The 12,242-nt window shown below is 34.2% G+C and overlaps 1 protein-coding gene across 1 annotated transcript in view; it reads left to right on the forward strand.

Moving 5' to 3' along the window:
* The first annotated feature begins 4,641 nt into the window (after nucleotides 1–4,641).
* The window catches only part of arhgap15 (Rho GTPase activating protein 15), an 87,858-nt gene continuing 80,257 nt past the window's right edge, over nucleotides 4,642–12,242 (forward strand). The window contains exon 1 of the mRNA XM_049485050.1: nucleotides 4,642–4,805. The gene's annotated coding sequence lies outside the window, so the exon portion shown is untranslated. The remainder of the gene's footprint in view (nucleotides 4,806–12,242) is intronic.

Raw genomic sequence — 12,242 nt, forward strand, 5'->3', positions numbered from 1 at the left:
TCCTTATTTGGAAAAGTTCACATTCATAATCTGAAACGCTAAACACTGTTCAACAGATTAATAATTCTAATTTTAATGTCAGGTGAATAAAGTAGATCTGAATGAAGCCTTCTTTTTAAAATCAACATATACATTTTAAATTATAGAAAATTAGATGGAGGAAGAAAATGCTATAGAGAGCACAGTATGGAGCAAACAGCCAACACAGATTTAGCAGCTCAGAAAAGTATGCTTGTTCTTACAGCCTACAACACTGAGCCCAGGGAGTAAGCATTAAAATTATATGATCTACTATATAATGTTTACCTAAGGTACATTGTCTCAAAAGCCAATAGAAAAGAAGCAATCATAGGCAACAGATTAAACTCATTATTTTAAATTGACTTAAATGAAAGATCTCTGCTGGAAACTTTAGGTGGTGACAAATTTAAAACACCTAAGTTTAAATGTTTAAGTAATTTTTATAACAAAGTGTGAGTCTCCAGTGTACCGTATTTTTCACAATATAAGGTGCACTTAAAATACTTAAATTTTTCCAAAAATCATCAGTGTGCCCTATAATCCAGTGCACTTTAGGTTTGAATTTTACCAGTCAGGTTGTAAGGAGCAGTAAAGCCACTCTGCTGAAGTGCAGCTAGCACTGCTGGAGCAGTAATAGCATTACCTGCTAAGCGCCAGCCATTTGGCCATTCACAGGTGAGTATTACCAGCCTGTAGTTTGCTGCTAACCCCGACTAGAACTGTTGGAGCAGCATTAGCATTACCCGCTAACCGTGCTAGCCATTTGGCTGTTCAGAGGTGAGTATTAGCGGACTATAGTCTGTGCATTTGTTGAATTAAACAAGCTACATGGGACAAACCATTAGCTAATATCACCCTAGTTTACCGGAACACTCATGGTTACTCAGTATAGCTCTGTCAGGTGGCAGTTAGGCAGAATTAGCAGTTAGCTGCTAATGCTAATGCTACAGCATCTGGCAATCTAAAAAGATCTAAGTTTACTGTAAATAAACAGAAGAACTTTACTCACCCGAATGAATAGTTTTCAGGAGAGAAATCTGTGAAGATTAATATCCGGCACTGGTTTGACTTGTCTGATTTTTTTTTTTTTTAGAATTACAGTTTTGTTTACTTAACTTAGCTTAGCTTTATTAATAGTGCACCTTATAATTTGGTGTACCTCATAGTGCGAAAAATACAGAATTTAAAATTGCAACTGATCTGACAGATTCTGGGTAACGCCTAATGGTCCATAATATATGTGCTACATTGATGCTCATATAACATTCAATGAACATTCAACTGAATATATATTAAATGCAACTTAACTCTCAGATAAATGTATATGAATCTGCATAGAAACCAATCCTACATCTACAACTCTAACTCTAAGTCTAACCTCAACCATAAAGCAACCCTAAAACCTAACTCTAACCCAAACCTTAACCTAAACCTTAAATCTAACCCCAACACTTAACCCTTAAATGTTACAGAGAGTTTTTATCTTAGGACTCAGTTACATTTATTAGACATGCAGTTAAATATTAGTTGAACGTTAGTTGAGCACATACTATAAGGGAATTATAATGGACCATCTTTACAAATTGATACCAGATTTTGACATTTACCAATGAGATTTTTTAATTAACAAGGATATTGAGGTCTATCATTACATCTACAAAGCTGTGAACAATTCTGCACTTTATAAAATTTAAACACATTATAAAATTTAACTTTAAGAATTTTCTCAAGAGCAGATTTAACAAAATCATTACCAAGATAGCAGCAAATGAGTCTCATTGGGCCATCTTAAACCCCACCGACAGTCTCACCTTGCACTTGCATCGTTTAAATAGCAATGGTGCTTGCAAATATATCTACGCCGATGGGCGCGGTGGTCTGGAAGTGAGGTGTGTTCAAGTAAATTTCTAGTGTATTGCTATCTTGGCAATAAAAAACACATATGCGCCACTAACTGAATACAACCTAGACAGAGAAATCTACGTGCATACACTCCCGCTTTTTTGGCAGACATGCACACTGCGCCATTGAAATAGCTATCCGTCCAAGTCAGAATGCACCTGGCTCTTTAAAATAATTAGTAAATGCCTTTTTGCTCATTTCGAGTCACACAAGGCATACTTTTCCCGTCATTACAATAGCGAAGACACAATCATTTATTGCATTGATTAGTGTTGGATAAAAATTAACTTTTTTCTTACAATATCTCAGGGTAGTTTTGATATTTATTTTAATTAGAATATTTTAATGTGCTGAGTTACTGACTTTACCAGAGAGCTTTACTGTTTTTTGTATTTATGCTGAAATTCATGCTCTCTTACAACCAATACAATTAATACAACCACCACAGCATCACCAGGCTCTGTAAACTTGGGCACATAATTAATTTGCTTTAAAAAAAAAAAAACACGTCAAATTTGACAGATTAATACATTCATGCTGACAGCCCTAATTTTAAGTAATTTAAATAGCACTGAAGCATATTTTTTACTTGTTAAGCATGCACTGTAACTCTACCATATAACTCAATTCAATGAGTAATTGCATATTACACATCTTGTACACACACCCCAACTGACACAAACCAAAATGTTCCTAGTAATGAGGAACCACGACTATAATTGACCCATCTGTAATAATATTTACGACTCAGCAGCCGGTAGTGTGTAGAGACAGTAGTGTCACTGTGTCACACAGTTCAGTAGGGCTCAAACTGTGAATACTCAAATACAGTACTTATATTTACACTTTACACAAACATGAGGTGAGCAAACACAATCAAGGTCTGGTGCACAGAAAAATATATCTTTTGAGAAGTAGAAAAGACCACCACATAAATTTTGTTTTATGCATTTTAACTCTTTAATGTCCTCACCAAAAAAAATGCAATATATTTGATATTTTATTTATTATTTATTAGTTTATTTGTTTGGGGTGCTTTGTTGTAAAATGATAGCAAAAATGACAAATACAATAAAAAAGGATAAACCTTTACAATACCACACATTTGCAATCTCCAAACTGTTTGTCTCTACACTACACAAGTGGTGGTGATAATTTACCCAGCTATGGTAAGCAAACCTTACTGAAGCTCAATGATTACATGTTTATCAGAAAGAAATAGCCATTTGACCTGTTTCCATGGTTGCAACACATGGGTGTTTGTGTGCTGCCGTGTTCTATACCAGGCAACACTGAGTGTGGAAATGTGACTAGGGGAATGATCAGTAGTGGGCAGATTTGGAGTCTAAAACCAACGCAAATTTTCATGAAGCTCTGCTGACAAGAGCTGACAGTGCTTAAAATCTGCATGTTTTCTTAATATCTGATGATGAGTTACTACAGAAAATATATAATCCTTAATGGTTATTTATGACATTATTAAACATTATGCCATGTTGCAAGTAAAATGTTTGTGCGCTGCTTTGTTCTATACCTGGCAACTCTGAGTGTGGAAATGGGACTGGGGGAATGATCAGTGATGAGCAGATTTGGAGTCTAAAACCCACACAGATTTCCGTAAAGTACCGCATGGTTGAAGTAAGAAAAAACTGTCCGAAGCTCTGCTGACAAGAGCTTCTCTGCTGACATGAGTTACTACAGAAAATATATTATCCTTAATGGTCCTTTAAGGCATTATTAAGCATTATGTCATGTTGCAAGTAATAGCGTAAGCTAGTCATAAGTATCCAAATATTGCATTATACAGAACCAGTCAAAGGTTCTTAAAAGATAAATAAAAACATCAAAATAATTGAGGGACACATATGGAATTACATAAGTTACATAAATAAAAAAGGGTTTGTCCTCTGAGATGGTGGTTTAAGGTGATTTGAGATGAGATGGAGCTTCACAGCATGAAGGAAAATCAGCAACTGTTGTTCAGCACCTCCAGGAACTCCTTCAAGATGCTGAGAAAACTACTCCCTCATGAAGACCCTGAGATTAAAATACCAAGAGTGTGCAGATCTGTCCTCAAACCTAAATGTGGTACTAAGAAGAATCCAAATTATTTTTGTTTACAGAATAATTCTACACGTGTAGTCTTCAATATTAAATATACAATGTAAAATATCATAAAATGTAAGAAAATACATTGAATGAGGTTATCAAAACTTCTCACAATTTTAGCAAAGCATTAATAATGTCTTAGATGTCTTCATTCTTCATAATTACGGTGTTAGGTAGTGCACATGATATATAAATATGCAGGATAATTGAATGTAGAGGATCGTCATGTTGGTTTGAGATGAATTTATCAGATTAAGTCACTGCCTGAGCTGAGATTGTCTAAACCAAACACCTCCTCCAAATCCAGATATGAGAATTACATACAAAAACACATGCTTAACTAAATGTACAGTCATTTTACTACCATCTGTACCAGCTTTACCAACCCTACTCTAATCACTATTATATGTTCTAACATTAAATCAGACTATTCTTTTGAGAAAGTCCACAAAACTATCGGTGGCAACCGCACTGATGTTCCTCCACCACTACAGCTACTGCAGACTTCTGAAGCTGCAGCCATCTTGAGCAAAGACAATGTACTGTAGACGAAGGGCCCAGGAAGTGGTGAAGCTTTAAAAGCAAAAGGCACAGCGTCTGCAGCAACACTGACACACTCACAGACACTCACAGCTAACAGAAAAGTTAGCGTTCACCACGTGAGACAATCACACTTCCTCTAAATGAGACTCACACAGTGTTTTCTATCACTCTTTCTGTAGCTGTGGGATTATCTGACGGTTGAATTGAGCGTTATATGAGCAGAGGATCGGGTGAGTTCTGAGTTTATCACGTTTTTCTACAGTTTAGAAGCACCTGCTTTGAGTTAATACTCAAGATTTGGATGGTAGAGGATGGAGAAATGTGTGAGATGGTGTTTGCGTGCAGTTCTAGATGTAGAACTACATGTATGAGTGTAGGAATTGAAGCTTAAGCAATGCTGGCTGAAAAGGAAGGTGGTGGTGGTGGAAGGGGGGGGATTGGGGGTCCATGCACTTTTGAGTTTTTTTAGGCCCTTCCTATGTGTGGCTGGGTGGTAATAGTAAATGAAGGCTACTATCTACAGTATGATCTACAAAAATCTACACAAAAACACTGACTTCATATGAATCCTGTATTCATAATGCATCATATGGCATACATAATATCTTAAAATGACTGTCATGAGCTTGAAGAATAATTCACAGTTCACAGTTACTTTTAGTGAAATCTAAAACACTTGAAAGAGTACATAAGGAGTATTTGATTTACAAAAATAGATTTCATAATGTCTTATAGTATCTGTTTATATTCATGCTATAATGCACTATAACATAAGTTTGGTACTAGACAAAAACAACTTAAAAGTCGCAAAATGTGTGAAATACGACTTAAATCAAGCAATAATCACATATTTTTCGGCTTAAATTTGGTCAGTGACTTCTTGTGCCTATTTTAAATTCAAATAATGTAAAATAAGGTGAGAATTCTAAGTAAGACTGAATATTATTAAGGATGTTAATTATCTTTTTTTAATAATCTAAGCATTTACAATGCTTACTAAGATGAAAAATAATATTCTTAACAGTGAAAAAATAAGATTTTTTTTATTTAAATAAGAATCATTTCACTTTCTATGATATTGTTGGTGTGATTCTCATGTCTATTAGACATTCTCATAACACATTATAAAGCATTTATGAAGCATTATAAACACAGCTATAAATATCCATAAAATGTATAACACATCACAGCCATATTTATTATGAATTATGAGTTGTGACCATAATGCATCATGTTAAATGTCAATACAAAGAACCTCAACAAAGCTGACTTAAGCAAACTGTAGTATGCTATAAATACTTTTAATCATTAATATTATACTTATTTTACAATATTATAATAGGTTATATTTTATTTTTTTGTTGTATTATAAACTCAGATTAAGGTAAATGCTTTATTTGAAGGCTGCCTACATAGGTGTTCATAACACATTCATAAGCGTTGGATAATGTATTTATTAAGCATTATTTGAATATTTCTAAAAAGCTAATGGCATTATTCGAAACCAGACATGTAGGCTTTGGATGTAATAATATGCATGGGTGATGCATATAATATTCAAAACTTTATAGATATGGTTTATGAGAGGGAATACTGTTATTTAAGACATGAAATAACATCCTGTATTTATGATGCATCATATGGCATACATAATACCTTATAATGACTGTCATAATGGAAAATGTATCCTCACTTTTGTTTCATTGCCTATAAAACCTATGTTATGTTGCGATTAATAGCATAATGTAGTCATAAATATCCAAATATTGCTTTATAAATGTATTATTCAATGCTTATGAATGAGTTATTAAGCCTCTATGTAGGGTGGCCTTGAAATAAAGGGTATTATGACTATCATAAGCTTATATAATACCTCACACAATACTTATAGCCTCACAAATATGTTTTAGGATGTATTTCAATATATATATCTTATAAAGATAGATTTCATTTCGGTCTTATACTATATATATATATATATACATGTTTGATTGCACAAATTAATCTTTTACAATATAAAGAACTGTGCAAGTTAATTTAAGGCCTAAGTGGTGGTTGCTCCAATCAAGCATAATAACATTCACTGATCATATAGGAGACTTTTGTAGTTATAATAATTACTGGATGTTGTTCTGTATCTCTTTATCTGCATACTTTATCATTATCCTCCTTTCACCCTGTTCTTTATTACTCAGGACCCCACAGGCCCACCACAGATCAACTATTATCTGGGTGGTAGGTCATTTTCAGCACCATAGTGACTGTACTGGCATGGTGGTGGTTAGTGTGCTAGTGTGGGTTGTGCTGGTATGAGTGGATCAGATGCAGCAGTGCTGTTGGGGTTTTTTAACAGTCTCAATCCATAGTTTTTTTCATTTATTTTAAAATGTTTAGATGTGGTCTCTAGTATAAATGAATGCCATGTGAGCTGTTTTTTGTGAAAAAAGTGCTCTAGTGATAAGGTATAACACTGCTTTAGTCTGGTGGAGGAGTGGTGCGGGAGAAACAATAGGATAACAGCACTGCAAGGCAGTGAGACGAAACAACAGTTAGAAACATTTTAAAATAAAGACATTTTTACACTAATAACAGTCTTTGCAATGTCATATGTTACTTTACAACAAGTGTAATGCCCTGCTAAGTGCAGTTCAGCCACTGACCTAGTCTTAGAATCTCTGTAAAATGCGAAATCCACCGGAGATCCTATGTAAATCTTATAGTTACACACAGAGGGAGGTAGTCCAGGTCCAGAAAATAAAACTCCACCCCAAGGTTTTTTTTGGTTGAGCCGCACAAAAAAGGCAGTTGGAACAAAAAACCAGGGTGGATTTTCACTTTTTGGATTTTAACTAGTGCTAAAACTGTTCTAAATATACACCTGCCTATATCTCAATTGTATTTTGCTGGTGGTGTTCCATAGACAAATTTTAACCATTTGTTCCTTAGCTCTGAATTACTGGGTAAAGCATTTAACACTGATGTGTTATTTGAACAAATAACACAGGAACAAACTTCCTATGCTGTTCCTAACTCTGTTGGCTCCTGTCTGACGAGACAATGTGTATTTTAGCGGAAGGACACCTGTAAACACCTCATTGTTACTGCTGGACTAAGGAAAGTCCACCAACCATTATGACCATTATATATGTTGCTTTAAGGGCTTATAGTGAGTTTTTGGTTTTGACTTTTCTGCTGTGTAGAACCATCTATACAATGTTTCTTCAAATCTGTAGAACTGTGCAGAACCATTCAAGCATCTAAAATATTCTTTGAGTCATCATGGTCCTAAAAAGAACCATTTCCTTTACTTTTAATAGTTCATGTTTTGCATTTTATACTTCCTGTACTAAGTTAATAATCTTGCACCAATCAAGCATGACCACCCGCTTGTTTCCACACCCACTATCCATTTTCCAGCTCCACTGATCAAACAGTAGCACTTTGTAGTCCTATAATCTTTAATAACTGTAGTCCTGCTGTATCTATTTATCTGCATACTTTATCATTGTTCTCCTTTCATCCTGTTCTTCAATGCCCAGGACCCACCACAGGACCACCACAGAGCAGCTATTATTTGGGTGGTGGGTCACCTGTCACAGCACTGCAGTGACACTGATTAGAATAGTGGTGGTGTGTTAGTAGTGTGTGCTGTGATGGAGGTAGGAGTGAATTAGACACAGCAGTGCTGCTGGAGTTTTTAAACACTGCAGAGTCGCTGCAGGACTGAGAAAAGTTAACCAACAGTGTTCTGTATCTACTGATGAAACACGAGAGGATGACCAACATAAACTGTACAAAAGAGGTGTCAAGTAAAAGAAGTACAAACATTTATTTACCTTAAGTAGAAATATTGGTTATCTATATTTTACTGGAGTATTTTTTTTTTTTTTCACTTCTACTTCTTACATTTTCACACAATTATCTGTACTTTCTACTCCTTACAATGTAAAAATAGTCTCATTACTCTTATTTCCTCATTCTTATCTTTAAAAAAAACTTATCCAGATAAATATCTCAATCCAGATAGAGTGTACTGACTGTGACTGAATGAGAAGTATAAACATATACCATTCTGACACCCTATTGGTTTATATGCAATCCATCACACCTGCAAACGTCACATCACACTCCAGCAAAAATGCTTTCATTTTCAATGGGTTTATATGCAGCTGAAACAGGGAGCATAGTGCATCCCACATTTATCAACAATTTTAATATAATTTAACATTTTAATATATCATTATAGTCATTATGGCTTTTAGACAAATGTTTTGAGAAGGGGGGTTAGTGCACTATAGGTTTCGGTGGTGCGACCTAAGCTTTTGTCCTTAATGTTGAGTAAAAAGATTGAGTTAATACTTTAATTTCTACAGAAGCAATTTAAAACCCTAGTATCTATACTTCTACCTGAGTAATGAATGTGAAGAATACTTTTGACATTTTTGCTGTGCAGCAACAGATGAGCTTCTGTCTCTGACTGTACATCTACAAGGTGTCACTATTGACACTGTATATTCCAATGGTGGACATCTGTTAGTTTACTTAGAGTGCACCATGACACATTATAATACATCATAAATTAATTTAAGCTATTATAATATTTAACATAAGTGTAATAAATTAGTGGTTAAAAGCGGTTTATTATAGCATGCTTTGTTATGGCAGTTTTGTTGAGATCCTTGGTATTAGCATATGTCTTATAAACACAACTGATGACGCATTATGATGACACTTCATAATGCATAATAAACATGGCTAACTTTTAAAAACATGTTTTAAATGTTTTATGTTATGAGTATGTTTATAGAGTCTAATAAACATGACAAACATACAAAGTGTTGCCGTTGATTCAACTTAAAGATCTCTGTTTGAATGTGTATGTGGCCACAATTGTTCATTTAAATCAAAATAGTTGTGTTTTGTTTGGAAATATCCAACATCCAACATCTACAACAGTGTGATGGTTGCTATGGTGTGAATACGTGTTTGCTAGATGGTTGCTAAGGTGTTGGTAGGTGGTTGCTATGGTGTTGTTATGGTTGCTGTGGTATCCATACTCCTCCGTGCACAGACACTACAGAACATTGTGTTGTACCATATACCATATATTATGTACCGCATTGTATCGATTCATAGAGTGTATTTTCTGAAAGTATGCCTACACTGTAAACCCGGATAAGCTGAATTTACTTAAAAAATTTGAGGAAACCGTTTGCCTTAAAAATGTTAAGTAATGGGTTAAGAAAACTTAAGTTAACATAACTTAGAACATCAAGTTATTACAACTAAACTGTAAAACCCGATAAGTTGACTAAACTCAAAAAACTTTTGTTGTAACTGATTACCTAATACATTTTAAGTTCATGTAATATAATTTTTAAGTACAGTGAACTTAACAAATACATATACATATATATTTAAAATTAATATTTTCCTGAACTTGTATTTAGTCTTCTTTCTGGTTTCATTCAACTATTTTTTTTAAATACTCATAGAAAAGTAGATGAAAGAAAACACTTAAGAATTAAAAGTACTGAGAGCACAGAAAGAACACAGAGTTACTGCAGCTCAGTAAATGATGCTCGTTCTACAGCCTACAACACAGAGACCAAATATTTAATCATAACATGTGATCTACAAGTTTACCTAAGGTAGCCCCGGGTGAATCACTACACACTGATGGTGAGTGTTAGTCAGAAACTGTTGGACACACCCAGTATGCAAATAGATTGTGACAGAAGCCAATGGAAAAGAAGCTGTTAATGGCAACAGACTAAACTCAGTTATTATAAGTTGATTCAACTCAAAGATCTCAGTTTAAGTGTATATGTGTCCACGAATGTTCAACTAACTCAAAATAGTTGAGTATTGTTTAGAAATCTCCAATTTTATGTAAAACAGACTTAATTTATTTGAGTTCAAACAACTTCTGGGTTTACAGTGTAGAGTGTATTTTCTGAAAGTATGCCTATAAGAGTTCTATAAGCATGTGGAATTTGGTCTTTTTGTATTTAAACAATTGTGGCATACATATACATGCAGTTTTGCTTTGCTTCCTAATGAACATTTTTATAAATGTTCGTTTTTATATATAAAAAAAAAAACAACGCATCGAATCAAAAAGCTTTATACAAGCCCACCGTTCCCGATCATGACGCATATTTAGAGTTGGAGCAGAGATGATATCTCAAAAACTGCAGGTTGATGAATAATCGGAAGACTTAAGAAGAACAAAACACTCATTATAGAACTCTCTGTAGCAGATAAATTTAATTTTAAATGATACTGAATGAGACTGTTCTCCTACCAAGTTCCCCAATGGTGGAACAAACCACCTTTCACTACCAGAGAAGGAGCTTCCCTCACCTCATCTTTAAGAAACTCCTGAAGACAGAAGGCACAGTGTACAATGACTTGTAATGTATCAGACAGCAGTGACCTGGAATCAGTCTAATCTCTTTATCTTTGTGGTAAAAAAGATTTTTCTCATCTTTTTTTTCACCAAATGCAGTGCAGTCTGCCATAATTATGTCTAGCCTACAAAACAGAATAGTGTCACACTGCTGATGACTAAGAATGTGGGGAAACCGCCACACCTCCACACACACACACACTACGATACCAGGAAGTCCATGACACTAGTGAACTTACCAAATTAGTGTAAATACACTGATACTTTGCATTTATATCGATAAATCAGACCTAAAAGAAGCTTTAAGCTACTAATAAGTCTCTAATAAATATTTACATTCAATTTACCAACCCCCAACTTTTACACCAAATACAACAGCACACTCACACACACACACACACACATATATATATATACACACGCACAGCAATCCTGCTATGTAGCTGCATGGCAACGCTCAATGTTTGAAAAGACAGGAAATAAATAAGTTGCTTGAAAAAAAAAGGTCCAACGGAAACCAAAGTGCCAGCCCATGCACAGAGCCGTGTTTCTATTTCAGAAGTCAGTTTCCAATACTGACGGAGAACAAACAGTGATAGCTGGTTTTTGGCAGTGATTCTCCGAGCTCATTATCAATAACCAGCGGTGGATTAAGGTGATACTTTGAATTGGCCTCCTATCTCAAACACTATAGACATACACACAAGCACACACACACACACACACAAAATATATATATTTTTATATTAAATGTTATATTATATTTAATAATAGTGTGTCAAAACAAATTGTATTAATCACAACAATATATATAATTGTTTTATTTTATGTTAATATCTCAGAGTAGTTTTGATGATTTTTAAGTTTAATTACTTTAACCCTTGTGTGTTGTTCATATTTTTGTTACTCGTTTACTTTGTTACTTGTATTTAATTCAGCAAAATTAAGCAATTTTACATTAAAATGCTTTACACATGCTTGCTTCACCTAAATTGCAAGCAATATAAACAGCTTACATGGTTAATATTTGCCCTTTACCTTTCTTATGTTACAATTCTTTTAAAAAGTGCTACTACTTATTAGTTTCTTAATAAAATGTAAAAGAAAATGAATTAAACTCAAGATATGAGTAGAAAATTTGTTTAGTTTCAAATTTAAAAATGAAGCAATGTTTATTAGCCCTTGGCCAAACATACTGTATGTAATATTTCTTTTTACATATATATTTTATTGATCTATATTAAATGTCAATTAA

This window comes from Astyanax mexicanus, chromosome 11 (assembly GCF_023375975.1).
Source record: "Astyanax mexicanus isolate ESR-SI-001 chromosome 11, AstMex3_surface, whole genome shotgun sequence".
Taxonomy (NCBI): Eukaryota; Metazoa; Chordata; class Actinopteri; order Characiformes; family Acestrorhamphidae; genus Astyanax; species Astyanax mexicanus.